Source organism: Prenolepis imparis, unplaced genomic scaffold (genome assembly GCF_030444845.1).
Source record: "Prenolepis imparis isolate NDT839.2.m4 unplaced genomic scaffold, iyPreImpa1.0 SCAF_3, whole genome shotgun sequence".
Lineage (NCBI taxonomy): Eukaryota > Metazoa > Arthropoda > Insecta > Hymenoptera > Formicidae > Prenolepis > Prenolepis imparis.
The window spans coordinates 5,501,217-5,515,629 of NW_028141161.1; the positions used below are offsets into that span (position 1 = coordinate 5,501,217).

The 14,413-nt window shown below is 28.6% G+C and overlaps 1 pseudogene; it reads left to right on the forward strand.

Moving 5' to 3' along the window:
* The first annotated feature begins 915 nt into the window (after positions 1-915).
* On the forward strand, positions 916-8,582 carry LOC145934411 (thioredoxin-like protein 4A; annotated as a pseudogene).
* The last annotated feature ends 5,831 nt before the right edge of the window (positions 8,583-14,413 follow it).

Consider the following 14,413-nt stretch of genomic DNA (forward strand, 5'->3'; position numbering starts at 1 on the left):
AATGTTACATCAATGAGTGGGAAATAACAACTAACGTGTACGTTACATTTAATATGCATATTATAACGAGTTACATAGCAGTTATATATTTGTATTATTTAAAATCCTAGACAGCACAGCATATTTATAAAATATTTATAGAATATTTATAGTAATTATTTTAATATTTTATAAATATTTATTATAAATATTTTATAAATGTTTTTGGAGTCTTAGATTCAATAGATCATAAATATTTATCTTAAATATCAGAAAATATTTACGATAAATATTATGGTAAATATTATAAATATATTTATATATTATTATAATACAGATTTTTTTTTTAAATTTATATTTTCTTTAATAAATACCCAGTAAGAAATCATGAGTTAAAAAGACATAATTAACGATTTTTCAATCAAAGCGATCGGTATGACATTTGACTTTGTATGTTTTTTTTCTATACTTCTATTTCTCTCTTATGTACAGGGTGTCTTAATCGCACATATCAAATATCTAAATAGTATATATAATATATAGGCTGCGGTCGAGAATGCGCGAATGCTACGAATGCTACGAATAATTCGAAACATGATTCTATATTTCCTCTACATTACAAAAGAACAAAGATAAAATAATGTTTCGAATTATTTGCAGCACATTCTCGAGCCTATATTTCTATTTATATATTTGATGTGTGTGATTAAGTGTCCCCAAAAGATAAATATTACAATTGTTGTATAATATGTAATTAACGTACAAGCTGTGGATCGAGAATGCGCTACGAATAATTCGAAACATCATTCTATCTTTGTTCCATATTAGTAGCACATTCTCGACCGCAGCTTATATTGTATAGTTGAAGGAAATAAATGGCGCGCGCGAAGCGCGCGCTTTGTAGTGTTCTAGTATATATATATAAAATATTTCAAAATGTCTTACATGCTAACGCATTTGGATAACGGTTATCAAGTCGATCAAGCCATTCTGTCTTTTTTGCAACACAAAGATTAATCCAAGAATTTGCACGCGTGTAAAATTGAAAAATGACATTTAAAATATATAAAATATTGATAAAATAATAAAATAACATTTTTCTTAGGTTATTCGCTTTGGGCACGATTGGGATCCAATGTGCATGAAAATGGATGAAGTAATCTATAATATTGCAGAAATGGTTCAAAATTTTGCTGTTATTTACGTGGTCGACATTACAAAAGTACCAGATTTTAATAAAATGTACGTATGAATTTAGCTATATGACCAACAATTCATTTTGTGAAGCGACGATTATAACTAATTTACAACAAATTAATTGTTTTAAATATAAATAATATAACGTCTACAATATAAGCAATATAAATATTATTTAGGTTATTTTAAATTTAATTAAAGGAAAATTTGAAATAAAAAAAAGAGTAATTTAGAATAATTAAAGAAAAGAGGTTATTCATTAATTAATCTTAATCAAAATGAATTGTAATAATAATAATAATGATAATAATGATGTATAAAATGTATCCCAGGTAGAACATAAAACTCATAATGACGTCATAATAACGTCATTATGACGTCACTAAAATGTCATTTTGAAAAAATCATAATGATCTCATTTAATACATTTTTAGCAACGTTTTGATGACTTATTTTTGATTTCATATTGACTTTAATATGACCTTTAAAAAAAAGAATATTATGTAAAATTAAATGGTACACGAAACTGTAGCTTTATTTGCATTCCAAATTACATAATTATATATTATTATAAATCATAAATAAACATTGCACAAAATGTTAGCACTTTAAGAGAACACATCATGTTAATTGTAAAAATAAACGCCTATTATTATTATTATTTTCTAATTAAAAAACAATACAAATTTTAAAAAAGACTGCTTAACGGAAAAAAACTTTAACGGAATAAAACTTTTAAATCTCTTTAAAATAAACAAAAAACTCAAAATGAAAATCCTGACGCAGAAAGACAATATTATAATAATAGAAGTATATCATATTAACATAAAAATAAATTCTCTGATATTGTTTCTTAACTGGAATGTAATACAAATTTAAAAAAAGACCATAACAGAAAATAAAACTTTTAAATCTCTCTAAAACAAACAAAAAACTCAAAATGAAAATCCTGACACAGAAGAACAATATTATAGTTATTGTAACATAAATATTAGATTCCAATTTCGGCTACTACAAAAATCCGTAACTAGATTTTTCGCTGGTTACTTGTGTGTAACCAACGCAACATTTTTCTTTCCGCTTGTGCCAAATTGCTATCAGGGAACATCTTTAAAACAGCACCTATATGTATAAAATAGAGATCAGTGTGTTACTTAAAAATAAAAAATATTTTTTAAAAGCTAAATTTAAACTTACAATTAATTGCTTCATGAAGTTTAGTATTTTGAAATTTGAGTTTTACTAAACCTGACCCTGCATAATTTATCATGCGAGCCAAAGAATTTGTAATAAGTTTAGGAAGAATACGTCCCACAGCTGCATATTCATCGGTCTGTTCATCGACTTTCATCAATGTACAAAAATAATCTACCTTCAAAAAAATAAATTTAATTTTAGAACACAAACTACATATATTCGATTATTAAATTAATAGATTATTAATAAATCAAACTTTTTTTTATTGTAGTAAAAAAAGAAATGCAAAGAAATTTAATATTTCCACAATTATATTATATATATACTTTCATATGCATTTAATGTCGTTTATTAAGTAACTGAATATCCAAGAACAAGAAATTTCTTCATTGAGATAGCGACAAATTTTTAAACTTATTTGTAAATATATAAGATGCAATAAAATAATAATAATAACTACAAAAAAAAATATAAAATATAGTTTCAATTTTAATAAAAATAATCTACACAAATGAAATAAAATGTAGCTATTAAATTTAACTTGCAAACTGTGTCACTATATATACTATGAATAATGAAACTTCTACTTACTACAGGGTAAAAATTATCATCAGATATAAGAAACTTTTGGAACTTTGAGAAGGCATCTTCATCATTTAAAGGGAGTGTAGGGAGTCCTTTCGGTTTAATAATTTTTCCTTCTTCTGGGGCTAACTTGCGATGAATCCTATGAAGCATCAAAATTACATGTTCCATTTTACCATTCAATTCCTCTTGCCTATCCACTAAAATTTGAAGGACAGCAGCAATATGAGGCTCTGAAATAAAGTAACATATAATAAATAATAATTTCAAAGTTGAATAAACATTAATAAAGAAATAATGAGGTTAAAGATTATTCATTCATATGCATAAATTATGTGTTGATGGGCAATAAAATCATAAACTTTATACAAGAAACAATCAACAACGTACCCAATTTCATTTGTACATTTTTCATCAATGACGGCAAAGAAGCTGAAACGTGTAGTTAAGTCAAAAAATATCAGTATAATTAATTATGGAAATGGACATAATATAAGGCAAAAAATTTGTTACAGCCCAAAAATAACATTATAACCTTACACTTATGACATGGTTGAGAAGTCACAGATTTACAAGATATAGAAGTATCTTGTTTTGTAGAGGCTTCACTAAAAGACATTATTTTTTCGGAAAACGAGGACGACGTTCCATGTTGTATTGGTAATTTCTTTCGTAGAGGTGAAGCATTAAAACATGATGGATTGTTATATGCTATAACAAATAATCAATTAAAAGCAAATATTTCATAAAATTGTAAGCTGAGCAATGAATATGCTCTTTAAACATTGATTATATCATGCATGTAAGCTATAAAATATAAGTAAACAATATAACATATAGATACATACAGTTTGAACAGAATTGGGAAGTTGCAGCTTTTGTAGTTAAAGTTTTAACTGGAGAAACTTTGTCCAAAACTTCAGATAAAGTACCTTGACATTGAGTTTCAGAGAGAAAAATTTAATTTCTTTATAAAACAGTACTAATGAATAATCATAAAGTACTATTTTCACCTTTACCTTTAATGAGAAGTGAGGTCATTTTAGAGGATGGTGATTTATTGCGATTAGGGGAGAACTCAGAAATAGGCATTTCCATAGCCGCTGTAAAAGAAATAAGTGACAATGAAATTTTTTAATATAAACAAAAAATGCAATACACGAAAGCCAAAACAGTTAAAAAAAAAAAAAAAAAAAAAAAAAATTTGCTCTTGCAAAAAGAATTTAAAAGCAAGCTTTGCTTTGAACACTCTGTTGATTTATTTTCACTTCAGGATCATAATATATATATATATATTAAAAAATAAAACCTTGCCCCATTAAGATAAAATTCTAATATATATACGACTTGTGTAAAATTTAACTTACCATCATTGAAAAGACATTTTACTGCTGAGTTTTTCTTAACTTCTATGCAAGTATTATTTTGCAATACGGAAGACTGTGATGCACGACATAATATCCTCCGTTCAGTATAGCAGGAGGACGGAGAAATAACTGTATGCTTTATTATTCTTGGCTTCTTTGATTGACATAAAAGAGAAGGAGATCGATTTTTTTTATTTTCTAGGAGCATTCTCACTTTTGTCTTAATGTTATTTGTTGTACAATTTTCTTCGTCACTGCTATCATTAGAGGAATATTTTGATTTCTTTGGAGAGGGATTATCAACTTCAGAGCTATCAGACTTATTTACATATCTTGCAGGCATGCGTCTTGTTCTAGATTTCTCTGTATCAGTTTCTCCAGCAGCTGTATCAATGGCACTGTCTTCTTCAGCTTTAATACTAGCCTTACGTGCTTTTGCATAAGTATCTGAACAAACAATTAACTTGATGAAAACATATTAACTAACAAATCTTACTTTAATGGTAATGAAATTAATTAATCACATATGTATGAAAAATTTGAAATGAACTATTTATGAATATATTTGGAAAAACATTTTTAATGTATTTATAATGCTTTTCTTTTGAAACAATAATGCTCTTTGAATTGAAAAATGTACAAATATTGATAAAAAATACATGGATAAAAAATATTAAGTTTTTTTTATATAAACTTATTCCGTTGAATAAGGAAATAAATATAACAATATAATAGCATATGTAATTTCTTTTAATCTTTAAAAATTATTTTATTTTATTAAACACTACGAATGCACTTATTAGTTTGTTATTACACTGCATAAAACAGAATTTACCATATTTATGCATGATTTCTATTGGCATTTCTTGAAAATCATCCTTTAGTTCTGTTAAACTCATAACCCATCTGCTGATTTTATCAGAGGGATATTTCTTCGGTGGCCATTTACAAGTGTTGAGTTTATAGTTTATCCATGATGATGGAACAATGGCTGCACTTTCTTCCTGTACATTATCCGAAATAGGAAATTTCACAACAACATACTGCAACACAAATAATCAAAATGTTATATATTGATACAAGGAGTAAAGTAATTAAATATTATAGGGATTGTATAAAAAGATAAACGTACTTTAATGAAAAAACGGAATGAGTGGAATGCAAAGGAAAGTGTCATTACTGTCAGGCATAATAATACATTTCTCTTTAACATCTTCAATTTTACAATAATAAAATGTATTTTGAAATTTCGACACTTTAAAAATACCCAATTCTGAAGACTACATAGGAAATTCATAATAGTTTTCATAGCGTTTAAATCTTTTTCCCGCAATAATAATACCTCTAGGAGAATCAATCACACTGTATAAACGTACAACTTTATTATTTATAGTTTTAAAATACCGATTTGCTTTATTTGTACTCAGTGTGAAATCTTTTGTTATAACAATGGCATATTGTTGACCTTGAATCGGCAAATTATAACCATCAAATGGTTTTTTTAAAGTTACAAAATTGGAATTTTTATGAGGGTTTGGGTTATTTATCAATGCACCTTGAGTTTCCATATCTTTGTTAGCTAATTGTTGTAATGGTCGATGAGTAGAGCGTAAGTGACTTTTTATAACACCCAAAAAATTTTCATAAGGAAATGCACTAAAGGAATCTAATGTACCTCTGTTATGACATTCTTCAGCCAAATGAATGAGGGAGTGAACATTGTAGACGACAAATTCACGCCCAAATGATCGAGCTGACTGCTTCACAAATTTTCTTAACAAATAATTAGCAATGTTATTCATTCTTTGAAAAAAATCGTATGTACACAAGATGTAAATTGCACAGTGAAGAAGGAGAAAGCACTGGTAAATATTATTGGGCACACGATTTTTCAAAACATAAATACAATCATACAATATGAATCTTCTAAATTCAGTGCCTTTCCACTTTTCTCTTTTATTACGAACATCCAAACTTCTTGGTTTCCGAGTAAATTCTAATGGAAAACAGCCGGCAATATTATTTAACGCATTATTGATTTCAAACACAATCGCATCTGGCAATGTACATCGAGAACGAATACTTATGAGAAAATGAAGCATTCTTTTAACAACTCCTAGATACACAAGATGTAATGCATCTAGACGGAATTGAGAGACCATATCAGTTCCGATATCCTCTAATATTGAATTACCGACATGATGATAAGGATTATCTCTATTATAGAAAGATTCATCTGTACGTCTGGGACAATCTTGCTCAAAGAAACACATTCTACGCTTATAATATGTCCCTTGTACAACGCACTTTTCACATGCATAATAGCCATTATGCGCGATACATTGTTTTATAAATGAACGAGCTTCAGCATCTAGGATATAATTATTAATTTTAAATTGATATATATTATCATCACTCCATTGAAACCCATTTTCTTGTAAATCTGCTACTTCAGCGACAAACTGTTCCAGGTAAATATTAACGTCAGTAGGTTTTTTAGAGCCCAAAAAAACAGCAATCAAAAAAGGATGTTTGAAATCTCGAAATTTGCCAAGAATAGGCCAAAAATTCATTTCTGAGCTTTTGCTTAAAGGAATGCCATCTATATTGACATCTATCGCTAATATTTCACCATATTTACGAATATATTCATCAGAAAGTAATTGTCTAATATTCAGTTTTATTCCTTTGTACCAAAATAGTCCATCATTTTCATCGAAGACATTATTAACTTTTCTTGAAGTACGTAACAGAGTTTTATGACTCTTAGGCAAAAATGGAAAAATTGGCATTAAGAAAGTCAACAATGCATCTACTTTTTTCTTTGATACTCCACGCAAAGCCCATTCCCTTAACAAGTTTAATAAATAATCGTTCCGTTGCCTTTCATCATTAAAGTTCAATATATCTCTTATTTGTTCATTATTATCTTGTGTCTCATCCTCTCTCTCTCTTTCTCTCTCAATACTGTCAATATCATCTCTATTATCATTTATATTGTTATTTATATTGTCATTTATATTGTTATTGATGGAATTGTCAGGAGAATTAAAATTGCCATCTGAACTAGGATCTGAGCGGAAGGTATTATTTTCTTGAAAATCTTCCCTTTCAAAAAAATCCTCAGGATCAAAGTCTGTATCATTATCATCACTACTGTCAGAATCAATTGATCTTGCAGCTCTTGCTTGAAGCTTGGCTAATGCGATTCGTTTCATAGCACTAACTCTATATTTTGATGCTATTTTTCGTTTAAATGACGTAGCCTATGATTTAAAAATATAGAAAAATTAAAGGTGGTATAGCGCATAATTAAATTAGATTGAATAAACAATTAAAGAGGAAAATCAAGCGAGTAATAGGTTAGGGTTAGATTAGGTTACATTAAGAAATTAAAAAAGGGATTATTTTGCGATAAAATTAGTTCTTACCTTTTTATTATTATTTCCAGACATAATGGTTTTCGATTTCTACGTTTGGAAAAAATTTATTGTTATGTTATGTTGCACTGTTGCGTTGCACTCTAGCTTGTTGTGTTGCACACGCGAACACGTTTACGTTGAATAACCGCGAATTATATTCAATGGATTGGCCAGATCGCAAAGTGGCAAACAAATGATGTAATTCCCTACTTGTAACCAACTTTACGTAGCCAAACAGAATACTTCCCGCCTGAAGCTGTGTGATAGATGGAGGTTATCAAATCGTGCGATTCCAGCGAACTCTATGTTGGACATTCGCATAAAATCTCAAGAATCAATCATAATAAGATCATTTTTTTTATATATTACAATTACTATTGTTTATTCTATTGTTCGCATATATTCTAACAATATTTAAGCAATATAAATTTTTTGAAAGTTATATAATGCGATTTTCTTATATTAGCGGGCTTAAAATATTATTATTCTTTTTGTCATCTTTAAATCATGTTTTAATCATTTCTGTTTAGATAACTTTTAAGTGATGAATAAAATCATGATGACGTCATTATGAGTTTTATGTTCTATCTTATGTAATAATTGATAATATATTTTTTATAGGTATGAACTGTATGATCCATGTACGGTGATGTTTTTCTTCAGGAATAAACATATTATGATAGATTTGGGCACCGGTAACAACAACAAGATAAACTGGATACTGGAAGATAAGCAGGAGATGATAGATATTCTTGAAACTGTTTATCGAGGTGCTCGAAAAGGTCGAGGTTTGGTGGTTTCACCAAAAGATTATTCCACTAAGTATCGATATTAATTTATTTAGGGTATAATACTTCGATATTTTTGTCAATAATAATATCAAAGTATTACCCCTAAATAAATTAATATATACGTTTGTATATGAAAATGATCACATAGAATTGTAAATGTTTGTAAAGAGAATGTAGAAAGTAACATTAATTCTATCCTAAGTATTCCTATTGATTTCGTTAACGTATTATTTACATATAATAGTTTATAATTTGGTCTAATATATATCTATGTATTCTCTGATATAATTTAACATATGTAAATTATACAACTCAAAATATATATATATATATATATATCTTCTCTTTCCCATGTGTGTGTCCGCAAAGAAATATAGATTTCATAAATCAGTGTTGCGCAAGATATATAATATAACGCTCAATTTATGCCACATAAAATATAAATTTCAACAAAACGATATGTTGATATGCTCACTGTCCATTGTATATTACAGGCTATCACCAAGTTGTACATCTCTAGCTGATCTCGAACAAGTTAATAATAATAATGGACAATTATTTATAATCGACACAATCCAAAGTTCTGGATTTTTTTGAAGATAGCATTTGTCAGCGCAACAGTATTTTTTATTTTTTATTTTATTTATGACAAAAATAATTTTTATATATAATCTATATGTCCTACTGACCTATAGAAATTTGACGGATCTTTACATATATGGGGGGAACCCATTGATTTGTATTGTCTCATAACTTATAATGCAAAGTTATACGGAATGATATAATAAATAAGCATATTTACAACGGATTTGAACAATCGTATTGCATTTTTTTCTTTTTTCTCGCCATTTAATTTCCAATATGATATGTAACAGTTTAGATTCGTGAGACTGTTCCAATCTTACCACTATTGTCTGTTACATTTCTTTTTTGGAATCTCCTTTTGACCAAGGAAAGAGATTGTAGATTGATTCCAGAGACTCTATAGATACGGGAAGCTATTGTGTTTTTTTCATTCGAACAAATAAATGCGTATAATTTTAATGATGTATTATATTAAATAGTAATGGAATAAAAATACAAGAGTAGTTTTGCAATATAAAATCTCGATTTTTACAAAATGAGTTTATTTTATTAGAATATAGATTTTTTTTTTAGGAAAACATCAAATTTGCCTCATTGTGTATTGTCCGCTGCCGCCATTTGCGGCTCGCGTCATCGTTGCGTGCGCATTCCCTTCTTAGCTAACTATTGGCTCAGCGACAAGCGAGCGCATACATTTAAATCCACATTACAGAAATATATCTTTATTTGAGAGATCCAAAAGCAACTCATCCTCCAATTTGTTAATTTGATTTGCACAATTTGTATGGAAACAGATTTTTGTAAAAGCCAGAAAAATGTCTGTGTGACATCTGCACTGCCATAATTCATATGTACTTGTGTATCCTTAGGAGAAATTGCATCTTCCATATATGATATCTTCTGCGTTTCACACCTATCATAAATCCAAACATGCAATCAAACAGTGCATCTACATGATCTTATCAATATAATAAATGTAATAGAAATTATATATTAATTTTCAAATTATTTGTTTAAATATATAACAGTTGATTAACAGAATTGTAAAGTGCTTGTGATACCTGCAGCAGAGACTCTTCCATTGCTAGCATCAATTCCTTCGTTTATAAAAAAACAATGTTGATAACAAAATCCTGTGTCCCCATGTCACACTTGTTTATATTTATTAATATTACAGCTAATAGCAGAAAACAGTCTTTGTACTTTATTATACTTAGCAAATATCTCCTTGCCACTGCATGTAATGAATAACCATGAATGAATAACAATGTTTAAGCTTGGATTTGCTGAAAAAAAAAAAAAACATTTATTATGTATATTTGAGAATAAACAAATATAAAGCAATATATGAAATATATCGAAAAATTTACAAATATTTATCTCCCTGTAAGTATATATAATTTTTAATAAAGACATAATTACTTTTGCATCCTGATAAATCGCCATTTTCTCGTAATATAATATTATAATAATAATTGAAATCACTTTGAGTATTTTATTTTTCTTCTTTTATTTTTTTTAACAATTTTCTTTTGAAATGCAATATTTTCTTTCTTTTTCTTTTTTTCTCCTTATTTCGGTATTTTATGTTCTACATATTTCGCGTAGAAGCTGTCATCGATATTTCACATCATGACTAAATATTTTAATAATTGTTAATAACAACGTTCATAGTGATACATATTGTATTTTTTATTATTATGAATTTTTTATTAAGGGTCGGCAGGAGACCCAGGCCACAGATTAATAGACAGATAGCCAATGGTCTGGAAAAGGCGAGACCGGCATTTCCGTGCGACAGACTTTGCCCCTTACCGACACACTTTGCCCCTGGTTTGAGTCCGTGCTAAACTCCGTTAACTTTACCACAAGACTTTGCCCCTGGTGCGAGTCCAGGCTAAACTCTTTTGATTTTACCAACAGACTTTGCCCCTGGTGCGAGTCCAGGCTAAACTCCTTTGATTTTACCAACAGACTTTGCCCCTGGTGCGAATCCTTGTATTCTCGAAAAATATCGCATACGACATTTCATGAATATCACTCTTGCGCAGCTATTACATGATACAAAAAACCTGCGCAAGAGTGATATTCATGAAATATCGTATACGATATTGTTCGAGAATATAAAGCCCCAGGCTAATTGATCATGAGACGAATGAGAGGTGAAAGATTTGCTCCCTGCTCACACCCACTCACATGCCGTGTGTCGCAAAGAAATTTTTCAGTTGCTAAAAACTGTTCTGTTTGCTCTGTCTGGATCACATGTAATGAATTGTACATTTATCTTCGACAAGATGAGAAACAATATCTTTTGGGATCCATGTATGAGGATTTCTTCTAATGTGCAACTTTGTACGGTTTATAAAATCTTCCTTTTAAAAAAAAAGTTACCTGCACATAATCCTGCTTCCTTAATTAATGCCGGGGATTACTTAAGTAAATTTTCATTACCTGTTTACATATAAATCTACATAGTTTATACACTGAAAAAAAACGCCACGCGCATTTCAATAACACCAAGTAGCAAACAAATACTTTAAAAAATGTTTTTAGAAAAGTTTAGAAAGCATTTTTAAAAACATTAAAATAGTGAGTTAAGTCATTTTTATTTATAAAAAAAAACGTAAATTTTAACATTAAAAAATATTTGTTAGATGAGAAATCATTATTTTTTATATTTAAAAAATTTATTTCATATTTAAAACTCCCATGTTTTTTTAATAAAAAGACCTGTTTTATACTAAAAAAAAATTTATTTTTAATATGTATTAATTTAATACATATGAGATTTTATCACATACGCACCCGCACGCGCGCGCGTGTGTGAGAGAGAAAGATAAAATTTTACATATATTAAATCATTAAATATTAAAAATACATTTTTTAAACATAAAATGTTTTTTTATTTAAAAAATCATGATTGAAATAAATCTTTTTAAATATTTTGCACATTATATATTTATTATTTTATTTTACTCAACACGGTGTACTTTAAAAATTTTTAATTAAATTTTATTAAAGAAAATTACTTGAAATTTTTAAGTTCTTTTTTTTAATAATATTCCGCTTTTTTCATTATCATAAAATATTTTTGGTTCAAGAATTTTGTATTACTTACCGCAGTTTCTTATCCAAATATTCAATCTTTCATCAGTCTTCTGTGGAAAACGAAACAATTTACAATTTTCTGATATGACATTATTACAGTTTCTATATGCAGATCTGTCGAATGTCGTGATTTTCTTCACATTATCGTTATCCATTTTAATCCAAGAAAAACACTTGCAACAATCGAAAACAAACCGCTTGCCGCGAACGGAAAATGCCGAGAAAGCACACAATTTCCGCGAATTTCCGCTAATCTCGTGATTTTTTTGAAAAATCTACAATTTCGTTGAAATTGTAGATTCTTCGGATCACTGCACAAGTTATAATTCACAATAATATTTTTCAGTAACTACGATAAAAAATCGTATACTGAAAACCGCAAGCAAAAGTGCAATGGAATAAAGTCTGTGAGAAAATAAGCAAAAAAACAAATTGGCAATAAAAAATTAATAATTTTCAAACAGAAAATTCTTGAAATTACCGATGATTACAAATTACAAAGTATAAAAATTAAATAACCCATGTTTTCGAACTTTGTTCGCGGAGAGAAAGGATCTTTAAAACAGGACCTTTAAAAGATAGGATTTAAAATATATTAAAGAGGCGAAATCGTCGCCGCGTCGGAAAAATTAAAGCGTTTAAACAGATGAACGCAATGAAATAGATATGCAATTGTTTTTACTTGTCGCTGCGAGCTCACAAGCTTCTGGCGTTCTCGAGTGACCACGTCGACTGTGTCTCACGAATTCCCATTGTGCTTTCGCTTGCGATTTTCAATATTTAACGATTTTTTATCGTTATTATTGAAATATATTGTGAATAGTGTGACGTGTGTGTGTGTGTGTGTGTGCTCTGTGATCCGATTTTACGAATCTACAGTTTTAACGAAATTGTAGTTTCGATAAAATCACGAGATTCGCGGAAATTCGCGGAGATAGCGTGCTTTCTCGGCGTTTTTCGTTCGCGGCCGGCGGTTTGTTTTCGATTGTTGCAGGTATTTTTCGTGGATCAAAATGGATAACGATAATGTGAAGAAAATCACGATATTCGACAGATGTGCATACAAAAACTGTAATAATATCAAATCAGAGAACTGTAAATTGTTTCGTTTTCCACAGAAGAGTGATAAAAGATTTGACATTTGGATAAGAAACTGCGGTAAGTAAAAATACAAAATTCTTGAAAATACCAAAAATATTTGATGATAATAAAAGAAAGCTGAATTTTGTGAAAAATAAAGAAACGGCTGTCTTACAAATTTCAAGTAATTTTCTTTAATTAAATTTAATTAACAATTTTTTAAAGTACACTATGTAGTGATGTCAAAAGCTGGGCTTTAATTGCACAGCGACGGCGAGCAGGGGACAAGGGGGAAATTTCACATAAACGTATACGTGTAAACTGCAAGTGAAATTTTCCTCTTGTTTCCTTCTAACGCAATCTAGGCTCGCCGCCGCCCAGTTTCTACATAATGTTCAAAATATGTAAAAAATTTATTTCACATTCTAATACCCCTGATTTTTTAAATGAAAAGATATGTTTATACTTACAAGGAGAGATCGCGATTGACTCTTTACCGATTTTGATCTCCTTTTTTATGGTGAATCTGTATTGAATTTAAGTTGATCCGTGTTCGAGCTTTTCGTCCAATGCGCCTTGTAAGTAATATTTTTTTATACTGGATATTTAGAGAAATTTTCATGTTTGTTATAAGGTCTAAAGAAAGACACAGTTTCAATTAGTACCGCTGGTGCAGCGGGAGAACACAAGAGTAGTAACCAGGTTCAAAACTTGGGATGGCATAATTTTTTTTTTTTTTTATATATGTTATATGTATTATTTATTACGTAGACATAAATATTCGGCATATATTTATTGTTTTTTAGATACGCATATCCTTATATATTTAAAATGTATAAAATAATAATTATATAAATAAAATAGTTTTACAGAGAAATATTTTTAGAAATATTTTTATTTTTTTTAAAATTCATACACTTTTTAAATTTTTAATCCGAATGTTTTCCGTAAATTATAAAAAGTGTGTATTCTAACATTATTAGATTATTTAAGAAAATTTAAAAAATGTATGAATTTTTAAAAAGTAAAAATATTTCTAAAAATATTTCTCTGTAAAACTATTTTATTTATATTATGATTATTTTATACATTTTAAATATAT